Genomic DNA, 27,540 nt, shown 5'->3' with positions numbered 1-27,540 from the left:
TAAAGTGACTAATTTTAAAAATATCCATTTGCTGATAGGGCATCATTAAAATAAGAGAACTTTTTAAAAAATCGGTTAATTTCATAAGCTTTTCTGCTGCTTGTTTTTGCTTATCAGTGTATTTTCGGAAAGAGATAAAGTGACCGAATAACTGATTACATAGAGAAGTGGACTATAAAGAAAATGCTATCAAACACGCAAAGTTAACAAACAGAAAAAATAGAGGATCTTTTTCTACTAACTTCTTTAGCTTCTAATAATCTTTCTTAGGTGTACAGTTATTTATAACTAAAGTAGATATAAAATTTTCAAGCACAAATGGGATTTTCAAGTTGCTGGTGTCCTTTTACAATTGGAAAAATAAAATACTTTGCTTTGCTGGGCGTTAATCAAATCATTCTTCCTCAAGAAGATACAAAGATGGACACTGGAAATTAGCTGTCAGCTATAGTTTGGACATCAAGCAGTCTTTCTTGAATACCACTTAAATACAATGGGCACTCCTGGAGTGAATTATAATTGATATTGAATTCCTGTCACCTCTTAAACCAAAAGGGTTTCTTTATAACATTAGTTAAAATGTTCTGCCTCGTATTTTTTCAGTGTTTTTGCAAAAGGGCACTTTTTGAAACTCCAAATGTGTATTTGGCGTAGCTGGCCAAACTATGCAGATAAAATGCTATGCTTGCTGAATAATTTACCATGAAAATTAATTCAACATTATTTTTCTGTAAAGTGTGTTAATTTTTAGATATTTTGATGTAAGATGAAATGTTTTGAAAAAATAAAATTGAATTTACAAGCTACAATGACCACAGATATTTACTGTACTTATATTAAGGATTACTTCACATTTAAAAATATACCAAACAAGATGTTTATTACTGAGACTGATTTTCATTTTTAATTCATAAAGATCCATTCTTAAAATTAATATTTAACAATTAAGTTTGATTTATTGCACTATTTTCAACATAGCCAATTTTAATTATATTTGAATGAGAAAATGATGAATACGATAGGTACTGAGAAAGTTGTCTTATGGGGACTCCTTGTGGCTTTGTTTAGTTACTTAACAAAGATTTTTTTTCTTGCAAAGCAGTGTAAAGAAACTATTGAAAAAAAGCTATGTTACTGTCCATATTAAGAAATGTCTTTCTTTTTAGCATACCATATTTTTCTCTCATCTATTATGCTACATTGTGTCTAACAAGATCATGTTAGCTGAATTAAACTTTTCGTACAGTCCTTCCTTTATATGAAAATAATTTTAAAAGGCTTAATGTTTTCTTTCTCTTCCAATTTCAATCTGTTGTCTTGCTTTATAGTATATATTTTACACATAATACCCTGCATATATTTCAACATCCAATAAATACTTATGAATTCTAGGGCTTTTTCTCCCAGTAGGAAGGGGACTTCCTTCTGGGCTGAATACAAGTCCATTAGGCAGGAACATTGTAAGGAATCTGGCATTGTTTGCTGCACTCTGTCTGACCTTTGGATGAATAGCAGACTTGAGCCACAAGCATTTTCAATCTCTCACTCAACCACTAAATCCAATTTTTGGTATGTCACAACAAAGTTTCCTGTAAGGATTACTGCAGTGAAATAGGATTGCACGTTTCAGCATTTGCCAAGAAGACACTAATGCAGTCTCCTTCCCTTCAGTGGAGAAATCAGACTTTAAAAAGTAATATTTCCAAATGGAAAGTAATAAAGGAAATTTAATTTTTCCCTTTGCTATTCATCTGCTTAAATTCAATTTAAATAATCACTATAGTATGAATGTTAATTCAGATAAACAAATTTTAACTTTTCCTAGACGACGAGTGTTTAGGTGTATTGGCCCTAGAAAAAAATTGGACAAATAGATTATGTGGTACTTATTGGTTCAATAAAAAGGGAAGTTATAATACACGAGGTTTTGCATAATGATTTTATTGTCCTAATAAAGGTGATTACATTATCTACCTTCCTAATTATAGTTCTTCTTTGAGTGCTTGCTCATGTTGATTCCATTGTAGGTGTGTCCGTGCCCACATGTGTGGCCATCAGAGACTTTTGCCTTAGCAATACCTGGAGGGCTGGCTATGGCGCCCTCGGGAGTGCCATGCTCATGGCACGATATATCGGGTGCCACCGGCCCTGCGCCCTCTCAGTTTCTTCTTACCACCCGTGGTAGTCAGTGGGAGCACCTCTGTCCCTTACTTCGCAAGTGGTCAGCAGTTTCTCGTCTAGCTTAGCCTTGTGCTTTACCTGCAAATAGTTTAATCTTTGTTAGTTAGTTCTTAAGTACCTGTTAAATGTTAGTTAGGTAATGTCCCAGTAGGGACTTTTCCCCTGGCGGGGCATGCCTCAGTCTCCTGGTTTCAATCCCTGCTCTTCGTGTAACATGCCTGTGCCTGTTAGTGACCTGCACAAGAGTTGCCTACAGTGCCTTGGGAAAACCCATATAAAGGAGCGCTGTCGCATCTGCTAGAACTTTCGTCCGCAGACACAAAGAGAGTGCGACACCGTCTTAGGGCACTCTTGATGCAGGTTGCCCTGCGCCCAGCTTTGGAGCTGTCGTGGCCAGAACTGGCACCCAGCACTTCAACTTCGGTGCGCAGCACACCTCCGGCACCAGGGTCCTCCTGGCACCAATCCCTGTTGCCGGTGCTGAAGAAAAAGAGTAAGAGGGTGGCACCAACCAAGCCCAACCAAGGGGCTCTGCGCAAAGGACACTGCTGGGGCCTTACACCCACTTCATACCCTCTAAAGGGCTCGGGCTTGGGGAGTTCCTCTCCCTGAATGGCCTGCCACCAACTCCGGGGAGCGATAAAGGGCCTAGATCGATGGCGCTGTCAACCTCCTCCAAGGCCCTGGCACCTGGAAAGCTGAGAGCACCTCCACTGAAGCTGGCACTGCGTGCAGCTATGGAACCAGCTAAGGCTTCCCATAAGGGCAAGCCTACCGGCAAGGCTTTGCACAAAACAGGCGAGCACCGCCGTTCTCCAGAGCCAAGACAGAGCCCTAGGTCGCCACATTCTTGGTCTCCGCGTCAACCTAGGTCTCCAGCTCGCCACTATGAGTTGTCGGCACCGTGCTCCCGATCTCCGTCGTTGCGCCAAAGCTCGCCCAGGCATCGTCGATCTCCCTGGCCCCGGTCTTCATCGCACAGTCGGTTGCAGTCACTGAGACCTTGAGGGCGCTCCTCGAAGCAGCACTGCTTCCCCTACCCCCAGCACCATTCGGACCGTTCCCATCAGCGGTCTCCGGTGGTGATGGTGAGCTGTCAGACTCAAGCCTCCACAACCCTGCCGTGGTCGCCAGAGGGTGACAACGTCTCAGGCTTGGAGGCACAAATCAGCCCTTTGCCCAGGCAACATGATTGGGCTTCAGAGGGTGCATCTGTGACATCGGTGCCGACCTGGCAACAGAGCCAGTGGCTGACCCAATGGCCTTATTGGAATGCATGGGGCGTTCCCGTCATGTCAGTGCCCCACTCCTGCCAGCCTTCAGTCACTGCGTCAGACAGGCCGAAGACAGTGCTCCTGGTACCCACGGCACCGGGCTCAGTGCAGGATGTCCTGGCGGCCGTCACGGGTGAGGATCCAGTACCCACCCCAAGGCCTCCCGCACCAACAGGTGAGTACACTGCCAGACCTCCCCCGGTCATCCAATAATCCTTCTCCTCCCTGGACAAGGCGGTGGCGGGGCCTTCCAGAGCTAGCCCACCAGGCAATTTCTGTGAGCATCAGGTGCTGCTCCACAGGGTGGCATCCAACTTGGCCATCAAGGCGGAGGAGATGGAGGAGCAGACGGACACATTATTTAGTGTGCTCTCCACATCCTCCCCAGACTGGGTCGCACTGCCAGTATATGAGCGGGTCCTGAACATTGCCAAACCATCTGACAAACCCCATCCTCCATCCCGCCCACCTCTAAAAAGGCAGAAAAGAAGTACTTCGTTCCTGCAAAAGGGTTTGAGTACTTGTACACTCATCTGCCACCAGGGTCATTGGTCGTGTCAGCGGCCAACAAAATGGACAAGCAGGGGCCCGCCCTCTCCATCCCTAAAAATAAAGAGACTAAGAGACTGGATTTGTTTGGTCAAAAATTTATTCTACAGCCAACCTCCAGTTTCAGGTAGCAAAGCACCAGGCCCTCTGCTACAGTTTTGACCTGTGGGACTCTCTCCTCAGGTTGAAGGACTCCATGTCCCAGGGGGCGGCCCAGGAGTTCGCAACCCTGGTGGAAGAGGGGACTGCAGCAGCCCTGTGCTCTCTCTAGATGGCCTGGGACACAGTCGATTCAGCTGCCCAAGTGGTTGCCTCAGCCGTGGTCATGCAGTGCAGTTCCTGGCTCCAGACCGCCAGCCTGTCCTGGGAGATGCAGGCCTCTATCCAGGACCTCCCGTTTGATGGTGTTGGCCTATTTTCCAACCAAACAGATACACATCTGCATGGCCTGCAGGATACAAGGGCAACCCTTTGCTCCCTGGGGATGCACACTCGTCAGATGTCCAGGCAGCCGTTCCGGCCTCCTCCGCCACCTAGACAGTAGCAGCCTCGACAGGGGCCTGCAAGAAAAAGGGACACTGGGTTTAACTGCTGCTGCTCTTCGTCATCTCAATCTCCTGCACAGCCTGGCGTGGCTAAGCTCCCGGGGGCCAGAAGCGCTCATTTTGAGGGTGCACTCAGGAGCGATGCACCAGCCAACTGTCCGGATCCTTCCTGCCCTTTCTTCGACCGACTTTTCCCCTACCACTCAGCCTGGTTGTGGGTTACGTCGGACTGTTGGGTCCTGGACATAGTGGCTCAGGGCTACACCCTGCAGTTTTTGGCTGCCCCTCCTTCCCGTCCCCCCACTTCCCCGTCCCTCTTCAGGGACTCTTCTCATGAGCAACTCCTCGTTCGGGAGGTCGAGAACTTCCTATGCCTGGGGGCCATGGAGGAGACTCTTCAGGATATGCAAGGAAGAGGATTCTACTCCCGCTACTTCCTAATCCTGAAGGCAAAAGGGGGACTCAGACCCATTCTGAACCTGCAGGGCCTCAACATGTCGCTCATGTAAATGAAGTTCCTCATGGTATCCCTGGCCTCCATCATCCCTTCCCTAGATCTGGGGGACTGGTACACCGCTCTTGACTTGAAGGATGCTTACTTTCCTATCTCCATATTCCTAGGACACAGATATATCCTGCCTTTCTTAGTGGCGGGGCGCCACTTCCAGTTTACAGTGCTACCCTTTGACCTGTCCTCGGCCCCCAGGGTGTTCACAAAATGCGTGGCGCAGGTGGCGGCTTACCTGAGGCATCAAGGGGTCCAAATCTCCCCCATCTCAACAATTGGCTCATCGAGGACAGGTCTCCAGAGCAGGTCCAGAGGAGCCTCAGTCTGGTGCGCTCCACCTGTAGTGATCTGGGTCTCCTAATAAACACAGAAAAATCCATGTTAACACTCATTCAAGGCGTAGAGTTAATCAGAGCGGTTCTCAACTCCATGCAGGCCATGGCCTTTCTACCAGAAGCGCGCTTTTAAGCTATATGGACTTGTTCGGTCACATAAAGAGCCAACCGCTCACCACAGCCTACATGTGCCTGCGTCTGATGGGCCACATGGCCACATGCACCTATGTGGTAAGTCACACCGAGCTTCATCTAAGGCCCCTCCAAGCGTGGCTTCCTCGGTGTACGTTCCAAGCAGGCAACCCCTGGACTGAGTGGTCATGGTGCCGAGCCACGTCCTCTCCTCTCTGGATTGGTGGCAGGATGCCAAGTCGGTGCTGCCAGGAGTTCCCTTTGCAACCCCATCGCCCTTGCTCGTCTTGGTCTCGGACACGTCAGATCTGGGTTGGGGCGCCTGTCTGGGCGAGCTCAACACCCAGGGCTGTTGGCTGCAACACAACCTAGGCCTCCATATCAATGTCAGAGATCTCAGGGCAGTTTGCCTGGCATGCCAGGCTTTTTTGCCCCACCTGGAAGGCAAAGTGGTGCAAATCCTGATGGACAATACTGCCACAGTGTACTACATCAACAGGCAGGGTGGTGCCAGGTCTTCGGCCCTCTGTCAGAAAGTGCTCAGCCTCTGGGACTTTTGTGTGCAGCACACCATTTATTTGGTTCCCACCCACCTTCCTGGAGCCAAGAATGTCGTGGCGAATCGACTAAGCAGAACCTTCTCATCTCGCCACGAATGTTTGCTCCATCCAGAGGTGGTCAGCCTAGTTTTCCACAGGTGGGGCTTTCCCCAGGTGGACCTGTTCACATCCAGACAGAACAGGAAATGCCATGTGTTCTGTTCTGTGCTGGGCAGGGAAAAGGGCTCCCTGTCGGATACCTTCCTGATTCTGTGGTCAGGAGCACTGATGTACGCCTTCCCACCGGTGCCATTAATCCACAGAGTCCTGCTCAAGGTGAAGCAAGACAGAGCAATGGTCATCCTTATAGCCCCAGCATGACATCTTGGACTATTTGCTGTATCTTAAGCTCCAGAGCATGTCTCTGTCCTTCATCAGGGTGCACCTGGCAGCCATTTCGGCTTTCCATCCAGCATTTCACAGCAGGTCGGTCTTTTCCCATCCCATGGCAGCGCAGTTCCTGAAAGGTCTGGAGCGCCTTAACCAGCATATCCAGAACCAGGGGGACCTGAATCTTGTGCTGTCCAGGCTCGCGGGGCCCTCCTTTGAGCCCCTGGCTTCCTGCTTCCTTCTGCTTCTCTCCTGGAAGATCTCCTTTTTGATCACTATAACTTTGGCCCATAGAGTGTCTGAGTTCAGGGCGCGCACGTTGGAGCTGCCTTATACAGTCTTCTATTCAAGGTCCAGCTGAGTCCACACCTGGCTTTTCTGTCCACGGTGTCTCCCAGTTCTATACTGGTCAGGACATATACCTACTGATCTTCTGCCCAAAGCCTCATACTACAGATGAGGAATGCAGGCTGCATACTCTGGCTGTCCGGAGTCACCGGCCTTCTACATAGAGAGGATGAAGCTGTTCCGTAAATCTACACAACTGTTTGTTGCTGTCGCAGACCGGATGAAAGGTTGCCCAGTGTCTACCCAAAGAATCTTGTCCTAGATCACTTCTTGCATCGGCTACTGTTATGAGCTGGCAAAGGTGCCCCCACCAGCGATCGTGACGCTTGCGCCCTAGTCAAGTGAGCCTCTCAGGTGCCGATCCAGGAAATCTGCCACGCCGTGACCACGTCCATCCTCATGTTTGCTTCGCACTATGCACTGAGTATGTCGGGCTGATGCTGGTTTCCACAGAGCAGTGCTCCAGTCTGCGAGACTGTGAACTCTGAGCCCACCTACAATGGAATGGACATGAGCAAGCACTCAAAGAATCAAAAATGGTTACCTACCTTGTGTAACTGTTGTTCTTTGAGATGTGTTGCTTGTGTCCATTCCATTACCCACCCTCCTGACTCTCTATCAGAGTTGTCGGCAAGAAGGAACTGAGAGGACGCAGAGCCGGCAGCGCCTGATATACTGCGGCATGAGTGCGGCTCTCCAGAGTGCGCTACAGCCAGCCCTATGGATATCGCTAAGGCAAAAGTCTCAGACGGCCACATATGTGGGCACACGCACACCTACAATGGGATGGACATGAGCAACACATCTCGAAGCACCAGTTATGAAAGGTAGGTAACCGTTTTGTTTTTTTTCCAATTTTAGAAATTGGGTAATGGTGACATCGTGTTGACCTAACAATAAAAGTAGTTTTTGAGATATTACTGAATGTTTGCAGGTGGAAGCAATACAAAGATGAAATGTGATGGTAATAAACATATGCTTTAAGTTGCTCTCTGTCACAAGCACTTTGTAGGCTACTTCTGTTTTGCTCGATATGTCACAAGACTCTCCAGCAATCTTGTCAGTTATTTTCCCACCAATGTAACATATTCCCATATTACCCTGTCTGTCAGAGAATAGACAGACAATGACTTTGCTGCAGGGCATGAGGGCAACATCTTCTCTGCCGGTAATACTGCCTGTCACTTTTATGGAATGGGTGATGCTCACCACTGAGGTCTGACAAGCTTTCTCATCTCAGAAACATTGTTGTTTTTGTTACCTCACATGAAAGCTGAAATAAACCTATTAGCTAGCATTTTAATAACATCACCTGCCTCCCTTGGAAAAGGATTACTCTGTGCTTCCAATACTGCCAAATCTCTGTGCCCTAAATCATAAAATTTCCAGTATTTTAGAATAATGGTATTGAGAGAGACTTTTAGAAGCTTCTTTTAAACAACAAATTCATTTGCATTCCAGAATAGTATATGATTGGTCTAAACACTACTTCTTTAAGGTACAAGATCTCTTTGTAAAAATTAGATGAGGGTAGTGGGAGTTACATAATGTTTCATTACCCTTCTTCTTCTGTACATCCTCCCAGTTTAAAGTTTTGTAAAAGACCAGTATAGCAAAAGATTTACACATACATCATGATAGTTAAAATGACTTTGCTAGTTCCTTTTCCATCCTTGTTTAAGATCTATTTTGTGAAAAGTTGCAGAGTGGACATGACAGGTCATTATCTGACTGCTGTAAGTTGAGCTGCCATAGCCTGGAGCCTTTTTTTAGTTCATTTTTATTTCCTCTTTCTACTTTATTGAACTTTTTCAGTGGAAGTAAATTGTGAACGTATATGCATAGAATTCTCATCTAAATTCCTTATGGAATATTTTCTGGAACTACAAATTCATGTCACACCAGCCAGAGCAAATGGCTCATTTTCTGCTCATCTGTTGTGTTGGAAAGCAATCATGAAGGATTTTGCCTGTGTCCCAATACTGAGCAGGGTGATTTCTCTAAGGTGTGACTTGCTTCAGTACAGGGAACAAGCAAATTTAACTGGACACTGTAATATCAGAAATTGAATGTCTGATCTTCTTCCATTTTGAAGATTTATTAAAAATAGAAAATTTAAATGAGTTGTGTTTTAAAATTCATTTTAATTTCAAACTTTCAGTTTGCTCATCCAAAGAGAGGTGGGGGGGGGGGGGTTGGGTTTTTTGTTTGTTTGTTTTTTAGTGATTTAGATATCTGGTTAGCCTATGGAATTTTATCCTAATTACAATGTAAAATGCAGAGTTAAATTTGGTGGACAAAAACACTTTTTGCTATGAAAACTTACATATAAAATGAACTATCAACTACTATACTACCAATTAGAACATCATATGTTAAGATCTTGTGTCAGCATACTGTGTTACGAACCTGTTTTGAATTCCTCCAGAATGCTAACCTCTCCAGCCATAATATAAAATTCAAAATCAAAACAAGTGCCAGTTATAATATGTAAAGTACACCACAGAAAGAAATGTATGTTACTTTTATTTTAAAGATAATGAAGTTAGCAAGAGGGAAACAAACTGACTTCATATCAACAATTTGTATAGATTAGAAAAATTGACTTAGTAATGGTCATAAATAAAATCTGTAATGTAATTCATAATGCATGAACAGGAATACTTTTTTTTATAGTGTATGTGTGTGGGGGGGGGTGTAACACTGCCTGTTATTAAAGTTACCTGACACATCCCATTAGAAGACTCTGTTTTCAGTTGCTTACAATTTTGCCAACCTTTAACTGTTTGGGCTGAAATTTGGGTGTCTGCCTCAGGTTGAACTTTTTTGGAAAATTTCACCCAAAACAACTCATCCTTTTCGGAGAATGATGCTAGGGGAAAAGAAGTTGTTATGTTAATTTAACAGCTACTTTTTCTTTGAAAAACTCTAATGCCCCCATGCTTTGGAGATGGGATTTTAAATTTGGCAAGGGAGTGGCCTTTTGTCAGATGTGTGCCTATTGCCGTTCCTGTGAAAATCCACCAAAATTTAGACAAGCAATAAGGCTATGAAAAACCACTATTCGGATGCTTCTTAGATGTTCTTAGAGACTTCTTAGATGTTCATAGCTAAATTCCCTGAAGATTCCATCATGACTGAACAGAGTTTTCCCTGTCGTAGTTCCTTGCTGCTCTGGACCATACTGGATCCAGGTCGGGGCACTGGAACTAGAAAGCAGGGAGCCCATCTCTCCTGTGCTCTCAGTGACACCCCCCCTGTTGAGCCCAGGGAACGTGTAGGAGGAAGCCACCTGAACTAAAGACAAAGGAGACAAGAGCCAGACCTTGGGGAGAATGGGTTGGGGGAATAGATTGAGACAAAGAGCTTGGGGGGGGAAGACTGGGACTGGAGATTTGGGGATGGGGGGAAGAGGGAAACTGGGACTGGGAGCTGGGGTTGGAGGACAGGACTTACGGTGCAAGGACACTAGGAGTGGGAGAAACTGGTTCGGGGTGGGGGGAGCCACAGGGTAAGACTAAAAATGTCTGGGCAAGGAGATTGGGACTGAAAACTATTGGGAATTGGGGAAGGAAGTTGGGAGGATGGAGGGAAATAGTTCTGATGAGGAGTCAGGGTGTAAGGGGAAAACTGGTACTGGTTGGGTAAAGAGATAGGGTCAAGGAGATAGGTGGGTGGGACTTTGAAATTGTAAAAGGAATTAATAGTGGGAGACTGGGTCTGGGAGCCAGTGTGGATGATGAACGCGGACATGGGGATGATTGATGGCCGGGGGAGTAGGGAATGAAACAAATCAAATGAGAAGCCAGGATGGGGCAGCTGGGTCTGGCTAGACAAGAAGACTGGGAATGTAATCAAAAGCCAGAAGAGTGGTGACTGGGACTGGCTATTTGAGGAGAGTGGGACTGGGATAAGGAGCCAGGGGTGGGGGAAAGAGACAGGCCTGTGCCAGAAACAGGTCAGAGGGAAAGCAGCAAAAGTGGTCTCCTGAGTCTAGCATTCCACTGCTGTTAGCAAATATCTGTAAAACCCAATGGTAAAGTATGTATCTTATGCCTCTCTAGTGCTGTTCCACGTAGATGATGACTGCTATTAGTTACTACATTCCAAATGATGAGATTTCAGGGATGGTGGTGGGGGTGTTCAGCTTGATTTAAAAGCTATTACACACAACTATGTTAAAATAACATAATTAATAATTATTACTGGAATGGATTACCAAGGGATGTTGTGGAATCACCGTCATTGGAGATTTTAAAGAACAAATTAGATAAATATCTATCAGGGATGTCTAAGTTTACTCCATCCTGCCTCACTGCAAGATGCTGGACTAAATGACTTTCCCAAACCTATGTTTCTATGATTATTCAGGTTGCAAAGTCAAGCACTTAGAAATGAGGATATGCCAGAATTAAGGTTGTTTGTGCAATCTGTAATGCTAAATAACTTTGAAAAATCAGGTTCTAGACGTCTCAAATTGGGCACCCAAAATTAGTGGATACTTTTGATCTTAATCTCTTTGTGCCTGCTTTCCCTCTGTGTAAAATAGGGCTAATATTATCCCCTCCCCTCACCTCATGGGGGTGTTTTAAAATAAATAAATAAATATATGTCAAGATCTCAAAAAGAAAAGGAGTACTTGTGGCACCTTTGAGACTAACCAATTTATTTGAGCATAAGCTTTCGTGAGCTACAGCTCACTTCATCAGATGCATACTGTGGAAAGTATAGAAGATCTTTTTATACACACAAAGCATGAAAAAATGGGTGTTTACCACTACAAAAGGTTTTCTCTTCCCCTAGCCCACTCTCCTGCTGGTAATAGCTTATCTAAAGTGATCACTCTCCTTACTATGTGTATGATAATCAAGGTGGGCCATTTCCAGCACAAATCCAGGGTTTAACAAGAACGTCTGGGGGGGGGTAGGAAAAAACAAGGGGAAATAGGTTACCTTGCATAATGACTTAGCCACTCCCAGTCTCTATTCAAGCCTAAGTTAATTGTATCCAATTTGCAAATGAATTCCAATTCAACAGTCTCTCGCTGGAGTCTGGTTTTGAAGTTTTTTTGTTGTAATATCGCAACTTTCATGTCTGTAATCGCGTGACCAGAGAGATTGAAGTGTTCTCCGACTGGTTTATGAATGTTATAATTCTTGACATCTGATTTGTGTCCATTTATTCTTTTACGTAGAGACTGTCCAGTTTGACCAATGTACGTGGCAAAGGGGTATTGCTGGCACATGATGGCATATATCACATTGGTGGATGTGCAGGCCACAGCAATGGTTCCCTCAACCCACCCAGCAATATTGTTAACCTATTGTCAACTATACTCTTAGCCCAGCAGAAGCAGCTGTCCTATCTCGGGGCCTCTCCTTCTGCCCTCAACCCCCACGAACATGATACAGTTTTGTGGTGACCTAGAATCCTATTTTCGACATCTCTGACTCAAGGAATATTTCCAACACACCTCTGAACACATACTAATCCACAGAGACCTCCCTACCAACACTACAAAAAGAAGGATTCTAGGTGGACTCCTCCTGAAGGTCAAGACAGCAGACTGGACTTCTACATAGAGTGCTTCCGCCGACGTGCAGGGGCTGAAATTGTGGAAAAGCAGCATCACTTGCCCCACAACCTCAGCCGTGCAGAACACAATGCCATCCACAGCCTCAGAAACAACTCTGACATCATAATCAAAAAGGCTGACAATGGAGGTGCTGTTGTCATCATGAATAGGTCGGAATATGAACAAGAGGCTGCTCGGCAGCTCTCCAGTACCACTTTCTACAAGCCATTACCCTCACATCCCACTGAGAGTTACCAAAAGAAACTACAGCATTTGCTCAAGAAACTCCCTGAAAAAGCACAAGATCAAATCCGCACAGACACACCTAGAACCCTGACCTGGGATATTCTATCTACTACCCAAGATCCATAAACCTGGAAATCCTGGGCGCCCCATCATCTCAGGCATTGGCACCCTGACAACAGGATTGTCTGGCTGTGTAGACTCCCTCCTCAGGCCCTACGCTACCAGCACTCCCAGCTACCTTTGAGACACCACTGACTTCCTGAGGAAACTACAATCCATCGGTGATCTTCCTGATAACACCATCCTGGCCACTATGGATGTAGAAGCCCTCTACACCAACATTCCACACAAAGATGGACTACAAGCCATCAAGAACACTATCCCCGATAATGTCACGGCTAACACAACGGAACCACTAACCCAGGAACCTATCCTTGCAACAAAGCCCGTTGCCAACTGTGCCCACATATCTATTCAGGGGACACCATCACAGGGCCTAATAACATCAGCCACACTATCAGAGGCTCGTTCACCTGCACATCCACCAATGTGATATATGCCATCATGTGCCAGCAATGCCCCTCTGCCATGTACATTGGTCAAACTGGACAGTCTTTAAGTAAAAGAATAAATGGACACAAATCAGATGTCAAGAATTATAACATTCATAAACCAGTCGGAGAACACTTCAATCTCTCTGGTCACGCGATTACAGACATGAAAGTTGCGATATTACAACAAAAAAACTTCAAAACCAGACTCCAGCGAGAGACTGTTGAATTGGAATTCATTTGCAAATTGGATACAATTAACTTAGGCTTGAATAGAGACTGGGAGTGGCTAAGTCATTATGCAAGGTAACCTATTTCCCCTTGTTTTTTCCTCCCCTCCTCCGCCCCCAGACATTCTTGTTAAACCCTGGATTTGTGCTGGAAATGGCCCACCTTGATTATCATACACATTGTAAGGAGAGTGATCACTTTAGATAAGCTATTACCAGGAGGAGAGTGGGGTGGGGGGAAAGAAAACGTTTTGTAATGGTAAACACCCATTTTTTCATGCTTTGTGTGTATAAAAAGATTTTCTACACTTTCCACAGTATGCATCCGATGAAGTGAGCTGTAGCTCACGAAAGCTTATGCTCAAATAAATTGGTTAGTCTCAAAGGTGCCACAAGTACTCCTTTTCTTTTTGCGAATACAGACTAACATGGCTGTTACTCTGAAACCTGTCAAGACATCAGATACAATAGTGATGAGCACCCATGAAGAAATGAATAATTCTGTGTTCAGAGTAGGGTTTGGATAATATGCAGTAATTAAGGTGTGGGGCCACACATTGAGTAATGAGGAAAAAACAAAATAAAATAATAGAATTGAATAGTTGCTCATTAACTGAGCGCCATCTATCCTGGTCACTGAATGAGACTGTAGTCCTGTGGAAAAAATAGTATGTGATCATGAATTAAAGTGTGTGTCATAAGACATGCAGACAAGGATGTGTAGACAACCTTAATTTTGCATTGCCTAGCTTTTTCAGTGTTTGTCTTTGCAATCTGAATGTTTTAAGCGTAGTTTTTTTTGGTGAGTAATTTGTATAACATCACATTAACGTAGCACACTATAAAAGTGTATACATTATAGTAGATTAAATCGTGATTTGGTAGTGCTTACTCTTCCCCTACAGTACATAGTTTAGGGCAGTGTCATTTTAAGTAATTATGCATAACTCTGTGTTTAAAATGCACCTTAAAAAGAGGATCAAATGTTCAGTCTCACCCATGCTGATTTAATATTATTCCAAAATGACCAAAACATCCTCTGATTTAAGGAGGAGAGTACACGGCAACTTGAAATTTGGGAGACATACAATGCACTCCTTTTTTAACAGCCTTTGGAACCAAGTATTTTGAGTGTAATGAAAAGGGTGAATACAGTTCTTTTAAAGAAGCTCTGACACTAGGTATTGTAGTCTTACATCAGAGGAAATGCTACATCAGAGACTCTTCTTTTGAGGATGCAGCATATAGACAACTACATCGCCACAGTGGGAAACAATGTTCCAGCTCAAAGTTGATAAAAGAATACAGCAGATAACTATTGCTGATACAAGCAGAAGATAATATAATAGAAGAGAATATGATTTTGTGTTGCACTTTTTGGACTCAAGGTACTGGTATTTCAAAGTGCTTTACAAAATAATGAGTTGGATACAGTACTGCAGTTGGTGCATTTGCAAAAAGAACACCCGTTCTGTGCTCAGTAATAGCTCACTGGCAGTCTTGGATACTCTAACCTCTTTTAGTGTATGCTGGTTAGGGACAATCGAATTAACCCCTACTTTAGTCAAGAGAGTTAAATATAAGGCTAAGAAAAGTACTGTATAAATCATCATGGGAGCATCAATCTGAGTGTATAATATTGCTGAAGAAAGTTCCAGGAACTGGGGAAAAATTATGTTAACTTTGAGATAGTTTTAGAACCACTGTTATCTTATGAGGTTATCCAGATTTTCCAAAATTCTCTTCTTCAAGTGAGAACTTATTAATGAGTATGTGTGAAATTGTAGTGGATCCTTTAGAATACAAGAATGACCCTCTTAAAATTAAATGTGAGAAAACTATCTCAGGATAGGTCTGGAGAGCCGAGTGGTGAGACTGTAGTTCACCCCCATGCAAAGGATTGGCACAAGTCCTATACGTTACTTAAATTCTGTATTGAGGATTTAAGTGGTGTATAGGCATTAGCGGTCCTCTGTACAGGGGTGAATCTCACGCTCAGGTTGTTCCAGAAGAGGGAGAACTTCCACAGCAGGGTGGGCTCAATCATTTGACTGAACATTGGCAACTACATTTTCGAGATCTCTCTAGATACAGTAGTTAGAAAAATAAGTTGGATAGTTTCTATTTTTTGCTGGCAAAGAAGAGTAGCCAGATCTGTTTAATGAATAATTTGTACCATAAATGGAGTTCCAGATATAACTAGCCTCAAAATTAACTTAATACTGTACTTGATTTATGAGTAGAAGTTAAGATAAGCATAAAATTTGGTGGTATTAAATGCGAAAAGAAGTCCAGATAGATAGATTGAGGCTTTCCATTAAATGAGAATTCTCAAGGCAGATCTAGGAAGTTCTGATGTTACTAAAAAAGTAGTTTAAACACTGAAATCCTATCAAAGAAAAAATAATTTTAAAAGGGACCTGTGATGTGGTGGAATAGATCTGAAGGCCCCTGCTGGAGGCCTCACGGGCCTGCCTCATCCCTCCCCACAAAAGAGCAAAAGAGAAGTCCTCTGGGTGGCCTAGAATGGCCAATCTGAGACCAGGAGTGCCATATAAAAAGAAGCAGCAGAGACAGAGCAGTCAATAGCTGGCAGGAGTTGGAAGAGAGAGGATCAAGTTTCTGGCTGGCTGGAAGAGTAGCAGGACCAGAGATAGCTCTCTGTGAGCAGGGCTGAGCCCAGGGAGGGCTGCCGAAGACTGGGGGAGCTAGGAAGGAGCTCCTGGCTGGTTGCAGGGACTGAGCCCAGAAGCTAGCCAGACCAAGTGAGGGTACCGCGATGGGCCCTGTTGGTCTGGTGAAATACTGAGCCCAGGGGAGGACAGCTGCTGAAAAAGATACACCAACAGAGGCTACTCTGATGGGCCCTGTTAGACTGTTATAGAGGGCAGTGTCTCCAGGGAGGAAGCCTTGCGGAAGGTAAACACTGTATATCCCGGAAGGGGTTGTTCATTCTGTTCCGCCTACAGATAGTGTTTGTGACTCGGCCAGAAGACTGAGTCACTGAAGGCCTGCCAAAGAAACCATCTGCCGGGGCGGGTGCTTGCAAGATGCCACCCCATTCCAAGAACTAAGAAACAGCAAGCTCACACCTGACCAGAAGGGGGTGATCGCGAGAGGCGGGTGCTGATCCCATAACAGGACCATTGTATTGTGAATATTTTCCAATTCACCAATTGCAAATAACCCAATTTACAGTATAAAACATCTTAATATATCCTAATTCATAAACATCAAGTATTTGTACCGCTGGCAAGTGGAGTTCCAGTATGTCAGAGAGGCATAGACAGATAAAGGTGGTAGATAGGGTATATCATCTTTCCAGAACCCTGTCTGCATTGGGGCTGGGGGGGAAGGGGGAGAGGTTGTTTTGTTTTGTGGCTAGATGTGCATATCCAACCTTGAACATCTTGAGAATGCTACCACAATAAAAAGGGGAGAAGAGATTTGATAGCAGCTACACATTCAAATGCACTGAAATGTGGCAATCTCATTCTCCTGTTTGATATTTGTATAGTTGTACAAAATATAGCAAGAGAAATGTCTGACTTCAGGACAAGATGAAGTGGACTATCTTATTTTTAAATCCATTTCAAAGTAATAATACCCATTTGAGTACCAGTTAGTAGTGCCACCTAATTGAGATGCATAATTTACAACTTGACTAAAATTTGGCAACAGATTCTACCACAAATCGGATCTATCCATCTTTCAGAATGCATAGTGTAGCCCCTCTGCTGACTGGTAGCTGATGTCAGTGGGCTCTGCAGGTAGGCTTCCCAGAGGAGGAGAAATCACTGACACATAGTCTGGATATATTTTTACTGTAACTTACTTCTTTTACACTATATACACCAGTCCTTGAACATAGGTAGTCAGAAGCCCCCCCCCACACACACAAGCAGTCCCCTTTTAAGGGATCTCAGCCCAAACATGAGTGTCTGTTCACAATGCAACTCTCTCCCCAGGTATTGATTCTAGAAAGATTAAGGAAGAGAGAGAGAACTCCCTTGTTGCTTGCCATAGCTCCTCCCACATAAGAGCCTGCATCAGAAAACCAACAACAGAGTATTTTCTTCCAAGACCTAAAAATTTGCTCGCATGTGAAAGCAAACAATTTGTAAGACTGTGTGCAACAAGCACCATCTGATGACTTCTTCCATAAAAATGTATTTAACAAAAAGGGACGGTTTGATACATCTCTGAAAGGAGTGGACATGTTTTGGTGTCATCAAAGACCTGCACTAAAAAGGAGCAAATGATTCTACAAAGAAGCTTTTTAAAAGTCTGTCATAAATCAGATTCTTGCTGAAGTGGTTCGACTTTTTATGGATTATGGAGTCTCCTGCTTTAATGAACTGCTTTATTTCTAAGGACTCAACCTTTTCCCCTATGCTGTGAGATGACTTACCAAATATATATATGTCTGAGGGCAAACTAAGGATGCCTAAGTTTGGGAAGGATTTCAGTCAATAATATATTTTGAAAGCAATTAAAAATTATATTCATGCCTAACTTTCTGTGAAATCATTTCATTATTGTTCAGGACATCTAAAGGATACCTGATTTAAACTTGTCAATGACACTTATGCATTTTTACCTTATCTCATGTAACTAGACATGTTCTGTTTTCAGAGTAGCAGCTGTCTTAGTCTGTATCTGCAAAAAGAAAAGGAGTACTTGTGGCATCTTAGAGACTAACAAATTTATTTGAGTATAAGCTTTCGTGAGCTACAGCTCACTTCATCGGATGCATGCAGTAGCTGTAGCTCACGAAAGCTTATGCTCAAATAAATTTGTTAGTCTCTAAGGTGCCACAAGAACTCCTTTTCTTTTTTAGACCTGTTCTGTTATTCATTTAAACATCTAAACTTTTTGAATCCTGCTTAGTTATTGTCCTCAATCATACTTTGTGACAGACGGTGCAGGAAGAAAGACAATACACAAGTAATACACAATACACAAGTAATACACAATACACAAGTTCAGGTGGGCTGCAGATTTATTAGGTGACATGAGTGAACTATCAGACAATAACTTGTGCAATGCAGGTCATCCTTCATTGGTAATCCATACCACTTGATGGAGGGCTGCCGTTTGCCCTCCACTTCTTCCTGTGGAAGAGGGCTGCCACCACACTATTAATCAAGTCTCTGTATTGTTGGTGGGACCCCACAGCCCTTTCCTCATATGAGGGTTAAGTGGGGCCAGTTGGCCACAAGCCCATTCCCCACTTTCTTTAGGAGCTGCATTTTCCTAATCTGCTTTCAGTTCTAGTTTATCAGGGAACAAGAACCCTCTATTGGCACCAGCCAAGTTGTCACAACATGAATTTTGCAACCTAAGCTACCTGTCGGGTCCTTGGGCTACTGAGGAAGGTGAAAAGAAAAGGAGTACTTGTGGCACCTTAGAGACTAACAAATTTATTTGAGCATAAGCTTTCATGAGCGACAGCTCACTTCATCTGATGCATGCAGTGGAAAATACAGTGGGGAGATTTATGTACACAGAGAACATGAAACAATGGGTGTTACCATACACACTGTAACAAGAGTGATCAGGTAAGATGAGCTATTACCAGCAGGAGAGCTGGGGGAGAAAAACCTTTTGTAGTGATAATCAAGGTGGGCCATTTCCAGCAGTTGACAAGAACGTGTGAGGAACGGGGGGCGGGGGGAGGGGAGGGGAATAAACATGGGGAAATAGTTTTACTTTGTATAATGACCCATCCACTCCTAGTCTTTATTCAAGCCTAAATTAATTGTATCCAGTTTGCAAATTAATTCCAATTCAGCAGTCTCTCGTTGGAGTCTCTTTTTGAAGTTTTTTTGTTGAAGAATTGCCACTTTTAGGTCTGTAATTGAGTGGAGCCAACAGACTTATGTTGCACTTACGCTGCACTCTTCTGTCCAGCCAATCAGACACAGAGCCCTCCCGTCCCCCCTTACCCTCGAGAGAGGGAGTGGGGCATAATCCTTGGAGGACCAAGGTTTTGTTTTTCCTGCTGGCTCAGACAAAGCTCCCTCCCCTGCACCTCTGAGGCTGCAGGGGGTACATTGTGGCAGCGAATTTCACAGAATTACAATGACTTGTATAAAAATGTACAATACTTGGTTGTAGTAATAGATTTCAGTTATGCAGCTGTATGCTCATTTTTAACTAAAAACTTAAAAGGAAAATGTAAATATATATAAATCATCAAAATGTAGCTGTGAATGCAGTATAAATGGTCTCTAAAACATATCAAACCCACTTATAGAATCATAGAATATCAGGGTTGGAAGGGACCCCAGAAGGTCATCTAGTCCAACCCCCTGCTCAAAGCAGGACCAATCCCCAATTAAATCATCCCAGCCAGGGCTTTGTCAAGCCTGACCTTAAAAACTTCTAAGGAAGGAGATTCTACCACCTCCCTAGGTAACGCATTCCAGTGTTTCACCACCCTCCTAGTGAAAAAGTTTTTCCTAATATCCAACCTAAACCTCCCCCACTGCAACTGGAGACCATTACTCCTTGTTCTGTCCTCTTCTACCACTGAGAATAGTCTAGAACCATCCTCTTTGGAACCACCTCTCAGGTAGTTGAAAGCAGCTATCAAATCCCCCCTCATTCTTCTCTTCTTCAGACTAAATAAGCCCAGTTCCCTCAACCTCTCCTCATAAGTCATGTGTTCCAGACCCCTAATCATTTTTCAGAGGAACAGCCGTGTTAGTCTGTATTCGCAAAAAGAAAAGGAGTACTTGTGGCACCTTAGAGACTAACCAATTTATTTGAGCATGAGCTTTCGTGAGCCACAGCTCACTTCATCAGATGTGTACCGTGGAAACTGCAGCAGACTTTATATACACACAGAGAATATGAAACAATACCTCCTCCCACCCCACTGTCCTGCTGGTAATAGCTTATCTAAAGTGATCAGCAGGTGGGCCATTTCCAGCACAAATCCAGGTTTTCTCACCCTCCACCCCCCCTGGTGGCTGAACTTTGTGACTTTGTCCTTACCCATAACTATTTCACATTTGGGGACAATGTATACCTTCAGATCAGCGGCACTGCTATGGGTACCCGCATGGCCCCACAGTATGCCAACATTTTTATGGCTGATTTAGAACAACGCTTCCTCAGCTCTCGTCCCCTAAAGCCCCTACTCTACTTGCGCTATATTGATGACATCTTCATCATCTGGACCCATGGAAAAGAAGCCCTTGAGGAATTCCACCATGATTTCAACAATTTCCATCCCACCACCAACCTCAGCCTGGTCCAGTCCACACAAGAGATCCACTTCCTGGACACTACAGTGCTAATAAACAATGGCCACATAAACACCACCCTATACCGGAAACCTACTGACCGCTATTCCTACCTGCATGCCTCCAGCTTTCACCCTGACCACACCACACGATCCATCGTCTACAGCCAAGCTCTGCGATACAACCGCATTTGCTCCAACCCCTCAGACAGAGACAAACACCTACAAGATCTCTGTCAAGCTTTCTTACAACTACAATACCCACCTGCAGAAGTAAAGAAACAGATTGATAGAGCCAGAAAGAGTTCCCAGAAGTTACCTACTACAGGACAGGCCTAACAAAGAAAATAACAGAACGCCACTAGCGGTCACCTTCAGCCCCCAACTAAAACCCCTCCAACGCATTATTAAGGATCTACAACCTATCCTAAAGGATGACCCAACACTCTCACAAGTCTTGGGAGACAGGCCAGTCCTTGCCTACAGACAGCCCCGCAACCTGAAGCAAATACTCACCAACAACCACATACCACACAACAGAACCACTAACCCAGGAACTTATCCTTGCAACAAAGCCCGTTGCCAATTGTGCCCACATATCTATTCAGGGGACACCATCACAGGGCCTAATAACATCAGCCACACTATCAGAGGCTCGTTCACCTGCACATCCACCAATGTGATATATGCCATCATGTGCCAGCAATGCCCCTCTGCCATGTACATTGGTCAAACTGGACAGTCTCTACGTAAAAGAATAAATGGACACAAATCAGATGTCAAGAATTATAACATTCATGAACCAGTCGGAGAACACTTCAATCTCTCTGGTCACGCAATCACAGACATGAAGGTCGCTATCTTAAAACAAAAAAACTTCAAATCCAGACTCCAGCGAGAAACTGCTGAATTGGAATTCATTTGCAAATTGGATACTATTAATTTAGGCTTAAATAGAGACTGGGAGTGGCTAAGTCATTATGCAAGGTAGCCTGTTTCCTCTTGTTTTTTCCTACCCCCCCCCCCCCCCAGATATTCTGGTTTAACTTGGATTTAAACTTGGAGAGTGGTCAGTTTAGATGAGCTATTACCAGCAGGAGAGTGAGTTTGTGTGTGTATGGGGGTGGGGGGGAAGTGAGAAAACCTGGATCTATGCAGGAAATAGCCCGACTTGATTATGTAAAGAGTTGTCACTTTGGATGGGCTAGCACCAGCAGGAGAGTGAATTTGTGTGGGGGGGTGGAGGGTGAGAAAACCTGGATTTGTGCTGGAAATGGCCCACCTGCTGATCACTTTAGATAAGCTATTACCAGCAGGACAGTGGGGTGGGAGGAGGTATTGTTTCATATTCTCTGTGTGTATATAAAGTCTGCTGCAGTTTCCACGGTACACATCTGATGAAGTGAGCTGTGGCTCACGAAAGCTCATGCTCAAATAAATTGGTTAGTCTCTAAGGTGCCACAAGTACTCCTTTTCTTTTTGCTAATCATTTTTGTTGCCCTTCGCTGGACTCTCTCCAATTTATCCACATCCTTCTTGTAGTGCGGGGCCCAAAACTGGACACAGTACTCCAGATGAGGCCTCACCAATGTCGAATAGAGGGGAACGATCACGTCCCTCGATCTGCTGGCTATGCCCCTACTTATACATCCCAAAATGCCATTGGCCTTCTTGGCAACAAGGGCACACTGCTGACTCATATCCAGCTTCTCGTCCACTGTCACCCCTAGGTCCTTTTCCGCAGAACTGCTGCCTAGCCATTCGGTCCCTAGTCTGTAGCGGTGCATTGGGTTCTTCCGTCCTAAGTGCAGGACCCTGCACTTATCCTTGTTGAACCTCATCAGATTTCTTTTGGCCCAATCCTCCAATTTGTCTAGGTCCCTCTGTATCCTATCCCTGCCCTCCAGCGTATCTACCACTCCTCCTAGTTTAGTATCATCCTCAAATTTGCTAAGAGTGCAATCCACACCATCCTCCAGATCATTTATGAAGATAGTGAACAAAACCGGCCCCAGGACCGACCCTTGGGGCACTCCACTTGATACCGGCTTCCAAATAGACACGGAGCCATTGATCACTACCCGTTGAGCCCGACAATCTAGCCAACTTTCTACCCACCTTATAGTGCATTCATCCAGCCCATACTTCTTTAACTTGCTGACAAGAATACTGTGGGAGACCGTGTCAAAAGCTTTGCTAAAGTCAAGAAACAATACATCCACTGCTTTCCCTTCTTCCACAGAACCAGTAATCTCATCATAGAAGGCGATTAGATTAGTTAGGCATAACCTTCCCTTGGTGAATCCATGGTGACTGTTCCTGATCACTTTCCTCTCGTGTAAGTGCTTCAGGATTGATTCCTTGAGGACCTGCTCCATGATTTTTCCAGGGACTGAGGTGAGACTGACTGGCCTGTAGTTCCCAGGATCCTCCTTCTTCCCTTTTTTAAAGATTGGCACTACATTAGCCTTTTTCCAGTCATCCAGGACTTCCCCCGTTCGCCATGAGTTTTCAAAGATAATGGCCAATGGCTCTGCAATCACAGCCGCCAATTCCTTTAGCACTCTCGGATGCAACGCGTCCGGCCCCATGGACTTGTGCACGTCCAGCTTTTCTAGATAGTCCCTAACCATCCCTTTCTCCACAGAGGGCTGGCCACCTACTCCCCATGCTGTGATGCCCAGCGCAGCAGTCTCCACTTCATCAATCTAGTTGCCTCCTGCTTGTGGAGTTCCCTAAGAATAATGTGCCTTTACATTAGTGTGCTAATAATTAAAGGCTTCATGCTGACAACAGAGTGATAAAAACATTTACCAATAAATTGTAATTGACCATTACCACTTTCTATTAGCAACCCATGATTACAAACTTTGATTGTTATTTACTTAATTAGTAGAACACATATTGACTCTTGATATGCAAATAAATGATACTAGTGAAAAATGTGAATGAAAAGCTTACAGCTGAGTTGTGAGGCTTTTACTTTATGATCCTTGATTAACTTTTTTGGTTAGAACACACTAAAATGGCAGGAAGGCAGTATTGAAAAACATACAGCATTAATGATCTTTTCTGTTTGAAGATCTGTGTGGAGGTGAAGACTCTGGGCAGAGTGCAGCAAGAAAAGCATTTGGGGATTTTATAAAATCATAAATGAGTGGATACTAGAAGATTCAAAGATGTACATAGAATATCAGGGTTGAAAGCTCAAAGCAGGACCAATCCCCAATTTTTGCCCCAGATCCCTAAATGGTCCCCTTAAGGATTGAACTCACAACTCTGGGTTTAGCAGGCTAATGCTCAAACCACTGAGCTATCCCTCCCCCCCTTTTGGGCATGCTTTTGTTCTGGTGGCATCACAGTCTATTCTAGCTCTACACTTGTATGTTCTGTATTACCAGATCCTGTGATTAATTTATTGCCTTGGAACTTTATGCTTGCCACTTATTTGTTATACATAAATAGAAACTGTATAATAAAAGCAGAATTTTAGATCTCAACTTAATTCCTCATGGCTGGTCCAGATTTCTTATCCTGCAAATTCTCTAAATTAGTACAGGCATCCATAGTCCTACCTCTAACTAGAGAGAGACGGTTAATCCTTTTGCTATCAGTCTCTGGACAGGGTCTGTAAACCTTGTCATAGCAACCTAATATGCCATTCATGTTTGCTCTTAAAGTTGATTTTGTTGTCAAGGATTTCAGAGCACTGCAATCAAACAAGTCACTGCTAAGTGATCTTCCACTTACCAATATGAATTATTAATGCTGCCTAGGCACAAATTAATCTTATTGAACCAGAGTGGGGAGAGGCCATAGGAAGAGATCCAAATGAGTGCCATTTTATGAAGCAGTAAAAAAGTCATGAATTTTAGCTGAGTCAAGTTTTGCTTTTCAGTGTAAAGTTAGCCAGTATAGTGATGTTTGAGAGCAGCTCTATTTAAGAATGGAGACTAGAGCCAGCCACATTTAATCTTGTTTTACAAAAGACAGCTGGGGACTGGTGATTTGTGCTGCATCAACCACTTTGTGAAGGGGAAAGGTGTCTCATCTCTTGAATTTTAGCATTCTTTAGCAGAAAAGTTCCTGTCTTTTTAAAAATGGTTCAGCAAATGGTTTGCCTGTGAATATAACTGTAAGCACATTATAATTAATTCTACAAGGAGAGTACACAAATATTATGTGGAATTTTCAGGTAGCTTTTAAAAAGATCTTCACGAAACCTTGAAGGTGTACATTGCGTTGTTAAATTCAAGCAGTAATTAAGTTTATCTCTGGTTTTTTATTAAATGTATTTTTGGTAAAGGTTGAAAATGATTATAAGGTTCAGTGGTTTGAAAATTCTTTGGGGAATGTTTGGAGAGTCTTAAGTATTTTTCAGGTTTCAGAGTAGCAGCTGTGTTAGTCTGTATTCGCAAAAAGAAAAGGAGTACTTGAGGCACCTTCGAGACTAACAAATTTATTTGAGCATAAGCTTTCGTGAGCTACAGCTTCCGATGAAGTGAGCTGTAGCTCACGAAAGCTTATGCTCAAATAAATTTGTTAGTCTCTAAGGTGCCACAAGTACTCCTTTTCTTTTTAAGTATTTTTCAGACGCTTTGGAAAGTTCAAACCACCAAGTAGTATCAGAATACTTCATTCATTAGGAAGCCTTAAAAATCTTTAGTTATCAGAAGTAGCTCTCCTATTTACTAACCTGCTAAAGATTAAACAGGAAGAGGCAGCCTATTAAATCTGGTACAAGTAACCAAAGGGAAAAAGAGGGTGTTGGGGGGGTTGTGCAGCAAGACATTACCAACATACAGAGAATAGAAAATAGATGTAAGTATCTTACTGAAGGTTAGAAAATTATGACAACAAAAAATGAGAGCACCAGCAGATTCATACAGGTTACACAGAGCCTTATGGGATGCTATAGATCAGTGGTTTTAAATCTTTTTAAATTTGTGGATTCCCAAAAAATTTCAAATGGAGGTGCAACCCCTTTTGGAAATCTTAGATGGTAATCTGCAGACCTCCAGAGGTCCGGGGCCTACAAATTGAAAACTACTGTTTTTTGTCTTTGCCATAGAACAGTAGTTTTCAACTGTGGACCCCTTAGACATAGACTGTGGACCCCCAGGGATCCTCAGAACATAGCTTGAAAACCACTGCTGTAGATAAAATATGTGTCCTCTTACATACTACATACTTACATACTTTCAAAGCTCATTGAAAGGGTAAGTGTACTTGTTACTGAAGATAGGTGCTACATATTCATTAGTGATTTTAAGTGGCTTAGAAGGACATAACATAATGGAAACTCTGGCGATGTCTACAAGCTGAGCTAGAGATGTGATTCCCATGTTTGTGTATACCTACTTGTGCTAGCTCTCATCAAGATAGCACAAATACAAATAGCAGTGTAGCCGCAGTAGTGCTGGTAGCAGCAGTGGCAGCCATGCTGAGCACACAACCTCCTGAAACTGATTGATAGACTTGCACGGCTCAGCTGTGCCTCCGCTGCTGTTACCTGTGCCACTGTGGCTACGTTTCTATATATATTTGTGCTAGCCTGTGTATGCAGTGTAAACATAGCCTCTAAGGTTTGTGGGAAGATTAAAAATTGTATTAGCACTCTCACATTAGCAAAAAATGTATTCAGAAAAATCAGTTGTCCCGTTTCCAGGTGGGATTTCTAAATCAAGCCATAATAAAAACAATTCACTGTAATATTTAATGGAGGAAATAAATGATATTTCATTAGCATAAATGTACATGTAGTGCTTCTTACTATTTTCAATCAAGTTATTGGGAAAAAAAAAGTACATAAAATAAATATAATTCTTAGACCACATAGCCTGAATACTCTCTCCTAACAGATGTATTGGGTTTCTCTATGGGTCATTTGGGCTGAAAGAATCCCAGACTACTACAGAGCAATTGCAGAATTAAGTGACATTTCTATTATCAAAATGTTTGCATAATTTTTTGTAGTGTTCATGAATAGTGCTGAATTGATGGCAAGAAACTTAGTACAGTAGTGATGATAATACTAAGAGATGGTCTAGGAATTATTTTGGGGAAGATCTATGTCCTATGTTATACAGGAGGTTCGACTGCGTGATCACAATGGTCACTTCTCATCTTGGAATCTATAAATTGTGTAATTGGGGAGCAGATTACAGCGAAGCTCTCTGCCTCTAATAATCTGGGTAGATTTAATTTAGTTTGTTCAGTCACACAATCTCCACAGAGATGATGGTACCAATTATTGTTTTGGAAAATATAAACCTTTGCAGTCTCCAAACTATTATGATTTAGTAGCTTTTGATTTTCTGTAACTGTCCATATAGTGTTGTGCTTAATAATCTTGAGCACTTGAGTATTTCAAACAACATTTGGAATGAACATGTAAGGACCCCAGGTGAAACCACAGTAGTTCTGCTTTATGGTGAGGGAGGTGACTGTGGGAAGCAAATCCACAGGAAGTTTCTGCCCTCCCCACGTAGGACATTGTCTAGTGTGAGGTCAGAGGTAGGCTTGGAGGTTGTGGCCACTGGCACCATGATCATACCAACTTTCAACCTTTGCATAGAGTAAGGGGTTCCAGGAGTTGGAGTTGCTATCCTGGAAGAGCTGCAGAACTGTCCTGCTAATGGGCGTGAAGCATGCTGTTTTTCCCAACACCTCAATAGTTCTTCTGCACAAAACTTGTTTTTTCCATGGGCATTTGTGTATGCGTGTAGCTGTGCTCAGGGGAAGATATACTCTTAAAATAGAATATATTTTATAATGGCATGAGCATGCAACATCAAAGGAGAACTCTGTAGGCAGTGGTGTGTGTGTTTATGTATATATATTAAATGTTACTTACATTATTTCAAAGTATACTGTATAATAATA

General features: G+C 43.4%; 1 protein-coding gene across 1 annotated transcript in view; it reads left to right on the top strand.

The window, feature by feature from the left end:
• PHF14 (PHD finger protein 14) overlaps positions 1–27,540 on the top strand; it is a 285,184-nt gene that overhangs the window by 188,950 nt on the left and 68,694 nt on the right. The window lies entirely within an intron of this gene.

Source organism: Caretta caretta, chromosome 2 (assembly GCF_965140235.1).
Source record: "Caretta caretta isolate rCarCar2 chromosome 2, rCarCar1.hap1, whole genome shotgun sequence".
Lineage (NCBI taxonomy): Eukaryota > Metazoa > Chordata > Testudines > Cheloniidae > Caretta > Caretta caretta.
The sequence above is the reverse complement of the archived record's forward strand: the minus strand, read 5'-3'. Positions and strand labels throughout refer to the sequence as shown.